The sequence below is a fragment of the Myodes glareolus genome, chromosome 14, assembly GCF_982192425.1.
Source record: "Myodes glareolus chromosome 14, mMyoGla1.1, whole genome shotgun sequence".
Classification (NCBI taxonomy): Eukaryota; Metazoa; Chordata; class Mammalia; order Rodentia; family Cricetidae; genus Myodes; species Myodes glareolus.
The window spans coordinates 64811424-64817423 of NC_142039.1; positions in this window are offsets into that span (position 1 = coordinate 64811424).

Here is a 6000-nt window from a genome sequence, read left to right on the forward strand (position 1 = left end):
TGAACGACTTTAGGGGAAATGTAGATGCCACACTGTCCGCCTGGATCAGTTCCAAGTGCTGCGGAGGACAGCACACAATGCTCACTGAGCTGAAGACAGGGAAATTGGGGCATTGAGAAGACAGGAAACTTTGGGACAAAGAAACATGCTGCACAGAAGGAGGTCTAGAAACTGTTGAAGGATTCGTAGCTTCTTTGTCAGAGCAATTCCTTCAGGAGAGGCAGGATGGAGGAAGTTAAAGTCCGGTGACCTGATAACATGTGGCAATGGGCAGAAAGCCACACACTTGGATCATGCTTAGAAGCAGTTCAAAATTTCCTAGAATATGAGCTGCTCTGGAGTCCCTTTAAAACCAAAATTATGAGCCAGACCGTGGTGGCACATGCCTTTAATTCTAGCGCTTGAGAAGCAGAGGCAGGGGGATCTCTGAGTTCATGGTCTACAGAGTGAGTTCCACAATGGCCAAGACTATACAGAGAAACTGTGTCTTGAAAAACAAACAAAATAAGCAGAATAAAACAACAAAATTATGACACATCAAACATTGAAAGAATCAAATTGTTCTGTAGATAAACTACCTAAAGCCAGCCTACTGGAATAGTCTCTAAATAATATAACAATGTTTAGAACCAAATTCTATGGAATTTAAAAAGCCGGTATCCAGTTGCAAATTACCAGGTATGCAGAGAAACAAGAAAATATGATCTGTAACTGGGCCAAACAACAACGACAGAAAAATATCAGTTATTGAAAACAGACTGAAAAATAGCAGAGGAAATAAAGCTAGCAGACAGGAACGCTAAAGCAACTAATGAAAATCTTATAAGCATGGTAAAGGCTATAAATAAAAATATTATGAGGTAAAGTAGAAAATATTGATAAGACTCAAGCAGAACTTGTTTGGGTGAAAACTTAATTCATAAAATAGCTATTCAGCCCAAAATGCTACACATAACAGAAACAGGATCAAACCCCACATTTTAAAAGTAGTTTAGTAGACTTGATCCTGCAGGGATGGTCCGGTGGTTTCGAGCACTTGCTGTTCTTTCAAAGGACTAGGACTGGGTCTCTTGCATCCATTTGCTGGCTCAAAACCATTAAATCCAGTTCCAGAGGTTCCAACACCCTCTTCTGGCCTTAATGGATATTGCATACACTTAGTGCATGGATTCGCAGGCAGGCAAAACATCCACACACATAAAAGAAAAATAACTCTTTAAAAGTTTCTTTTTTAAAAACAAACAAACAGGAGACTCAAATCTTACCACACAGAGAATTACATTGCATGTAAGTTGTCTAAACACTCGCACTAAAAGGCAAAAATAGAAATTTGCATAGATAGTTAGGCAAAGCTTAACTATGTGATTTCTACGACACTGTTGAATAGAAATCATAGATACATTAGTAATTCAAATAAAAAAGAGATCCAACACAAATCTCAGAGCAATGCAGAGAAACAGAAAGACATTCCTTGTAACTAGAGATTTAAACTTTAGCTGTTCTGTTTGATAGAACAGGTTTGTCAAAAGAAAATACAGATCAGTAAGCATATGGGATGTTGGGGCTTGAAAGAATTCATTTGGTAAAATGCTTGCTGCATTCATGTAGAAAGCCAGTCATGGTGGCCCATGCTGAGTGGAAGAGAACGGACAATCCAGCTAGGCAGCCCAGCTTAATCAGTGGACTCCAGGTCCTAGAGAAAGACCTGTCTCAAAAACCAAGGTTGACCAGGATAGCCAAAACAATCCTGTACAATAAAAAAAAATTTCTGGAGGCACCACAATCCCTGACTTCAAACTCTACTACAGAGCTACAGTACTGAAAACAGCCTAGCATTGGCATTAAAAACAGACAGGAGAACAAATGGAACCAATCCAAAGACCCAGATATTAATCCACACACCTTCAAACAACCTGATTTTTGACAAAGAAGCAAAAAATATCAAATGGAAAAAAGAAAGCATATTTAAAAATTGGTACTGGCATAACTGGTTATCAGCATGTAGAAGAATGAAAATAGGCCCATATCTATCACCATGCACAAAACTCAAGTCCAAATGGATCAAAGACCTCAATATAAAGCTAGCCACACTGAACCACATAGAAGAGAAAGTGGGAAGTGCACTTGAACGCACTGGCACAGGAGACCACTTGCTAAATAGAACCCTAGTAGCACAGACACTGAGAGAAACAATAAATGGGACCTCCTGAAACTGAAAAGCTTCTGCAAAGCAAAGGATGTGGTCAACAAGACAAAACAACAGCCTACAGAATGGGAAAAGATCTTCACCAACCCCACATCAGACAAAGGCCTGATCTCCAAAATATACAAAGAACTCAAGAAACTGGTCATCAAAAGAATAAATAACCTAGTTAAAAAAATGGAGAACAGACCTAAACAGAGAACTCTCAACAGAGAAATCTAAAATGGCTGAAGGACACTTAAGGAAATGTTCAACATCATTAGTCATCAGAGAAATGCAAATCAAAACAACTCTGAGATTCCATCTTAAATGCAATCAAAACAACTCTGAGATTCCATCTTACACCTGTAAGAATGGCCAAGATCAAAAACACTGATGACCACTTATGCTGGAGAGGTTGTGGGGTAAAGGGAACACTTCTACTTCTGCATTGCTGGTGGGAATGAAGCTGGTACAACCCCTTTGGATGTCAGTGTGACGATTTCTCAGAAAATTAGGAAACAACCTTCCTCAAGACCCAGCAATACCACTTTTGGGTATATATCCAAAGGATGCTCAATCGTGCCACACATGTGCTCAACTATGTTCACAGCAGCTTTGTTTGTCATAACCAGAACCTGGAAACAGCCTTAATGCCCCTCGACTAAAAAATGGATAAGGAAAATGTGGTACATTTACACAATGGAGTACTACACAGAAGAAAAAAATAACAACATCTTGAATTTTGCAGGCAAATGGATGAAGCTAGAAAACATCACTTCGAGTGAGGTAACCCAGACCCAGAAAGACAATTATCACATGTACTCACTCATAGGTGTTTTTTAAACATAAATCAAAGAAAACCAGCCCACAAATCACAATTTCAAAGAACCTAGACAACAATGAGGACCCTAAGAGAGACATAAATGGATCTAATCTACATGGGAAGTAGAAAAAGACAAAATCTCCTGAGTAAATTGGGAGCATGGGGACCTTAGGAGAGGGTTGAAGGGGAGGGGAGAGGGGCAGGGAGGGGAGCAGAGAAGAATGTAGAGCTCAATATATATATATATCACACACACATATTTAAACCAAGGTTGAACTGAGAGATGACTTAGTCAGTAAGGAGCTTGCTGAGTAATGACAAGGACCTGAATTTGGATCCCCAGCACTCAGGAGAAAGGCTGAGCATGGGCACCCTGCATGTGAAGTCCGAGGGCTGGAGTGGGAGAGACAGGAGGATTCCCGGAGCTCACTGGCCAACTAGTCTGACTAGTGAGTTGTCAGTGAGTGAACTTCATGTTCAGTGAAAGATACTGCTTCAAAAAAAAAAAAAAGAGAGTGATAGAGAAAGTCATCTGACATCAACCTATATCTTCTGCATGTTCATGCACTCATGTGCATCTTCACAGATATGTGCACACATGTAACACACACCACACGTGCGCACACACACACACACACCAAGGTGAGTGGTTCTAAGGAACAATATTATCTGAGGTTGACCTTGGCCTCCACCTGCATTTGCATGCACACGTAGCCATGTAAAGACATGTACACCTATACATACACACAATACATGTGCACACTTGAACACCACTACTAGCCAGTTTGACTAAACTGACATTTATAGAATATTTACTCAACAACAATGCATGCATTATACTTGAGTGCACATAGGCTAAATGCTGCGTAGAAAACCAAGAGTCAGCATATTTTTAAAAATTTTTAGTCATTTTAGTCATGTGGTCTCTGACCACAGCTAAATTAAATTATAAACCAACCCCAGAAAAGTATTAGAAAAATTCCCACACAATGGAAATTAGACAACACATACACACATATGCATATATAAAATGGAAAAGTGAAAACAATATATATTAACATTTGTGGAGCATGTAGGTGTAGGCCTGGTATGAGAGGCCCTAGGTTCAATCCTTAGCACATCAAAATACATACACCAAAATACATACATAAATGAAGTTAGAGATACCCACAGCAGTGCTTAGGAAGGAGGTTAGTGCATTGAATGACTTTCTAGGAAAAGAAAAAAAAAACATCGAAACAAATGCTTCAAGCTTTTATGAGCAGATTAGGAAAAAAAAGAGAGGGGGAAAGAGAAAATGAAGTCTAAAGAAAGTAAAGGAAGGAAACAAAGAACAGAGCAAAGGGCTGAGGCTGGGGTCAGCGGGAGAGTCCTTGCAGGGCCCCAGGCTTGAGCGTGAGCCCTGGAGGAGGGGAATGAAGAGAGCAAAGCAACAAAACCTCGAAAGAGTGGACTCTAGTGCTGTAGTTATCCGTTTGGGGACAGTGAAGCAAGTCAGGCTTCGGTTCTCCCTGAGTCGACTGTAAGGAGCACTACGACAGGCCCAAAGGCCCGCATCGGGGAGAGAAGACAGCTGAGTGGCAGCTGGTATGGCAGAAGCCTAACTCACCTGCTTAAGCTACTTTGCCTTCCAAGATCGGCAGGCTGGCTTCCTGCACACCTCTAGAGTTGTGACGGCTGGGTTTAATTGCCGGCTTGTCATCAGTGGGGATTGGTCTGGGGCTTTGGACTGTATAAAAGTGGAGAAAGGTAGCTGAAATTTGAATGTGCATGTTTTTATTTCTCTCTGCTCTTGGCTGTGGATGTGACTGGTTGATTTGGGGTTCTTGCCTTGACTTCCTGCGATAATGCATTTTGACCTGGAACTGAGAGCTAAAATCCAACCCTTTCTCCTCAAGACTGCTGTCCGTCATAAAGCTTGCGTCTTTCCACAGCAATAGAAATGAAGCTATGACATTATTTGATGGTAGATTGCTGCTACACCCACCCAACATTATGAGTACGTTGGTAGACAATGCCGTTGGGTGACAAAAAGCTTTGGTCACATGGCCACCTCACATTCCATATTTCAGGCATGCAGCCCCTATGCAGATCCAGCAGCAAGTCAAAAGGGTTTCCAAAAACTACCTGCTCCATAAGCCCAGGACAGTGACTGCCCTGTGAGTGTCCTGCTGAGTGCTGGAGGCTCACAATGGTTCCACTTGGCACCAATGCATCAACCACCATCATTCCTGCTGTATCACAGGCCAAGGGGCAGATGTGATGATAGGGGAGTTCTGCCAATCATATTCTGTTTTTGGGGCGTGCCGCCCTCAGGCAAAAGTCTGCCTATAAACCTAGCAAGTGCGCTCTGCTAACTCTCTTTTTCACCTGGCTCCTGCGTCCAGAGGATGGATCGTTTGGATTCTGGTGTAAGCTGTTGTAAGTCTTACTTCTGTTTATTAAAGCTGTATATTTTGTATCAAGATAGTCTGGGAACTTTTCATTACCAATTGCCCTGCGGCTACAATGTGAGCTCTGTTTTCGCTCTCCATGAGACCTCTTGCTGCCAACTCAATCAGGTCTTCTATTCTGAACGGCCCACACCCCCAGAGTCTGGAACACCAAGCAAGTGTTGTGCTCTGACTGCCCTTATCCAGGTCTTTCATCTGACTATTTCAAAGTGTCCTTTCCACATTAATTAAGTGATGAATTAATCAACAAAGTCACTGCCTAATTGGCTTTCATTTCTGGAAGCTCTTTCATAAATGTCAGGGGAAAAATGACATTTTCCACATTTAAAAATACATTCTGCAGCCTGAAGTGCTGAACTACAGAAGGTGACTCCCTGCTAGGCTAGATCAGAGTGAAGGGGTCGGGATGTGAGAGACAGAAGTGTGGTTTCTGGACTTGTGGCAGAATGCCACTGTTTGGGCTGGGCACCGTCTGCTCTCTGATTTGGTTCCAATAGGTACAAAGGTACCAAGGTTCTCCTCCTTGACACCCAGCTGAC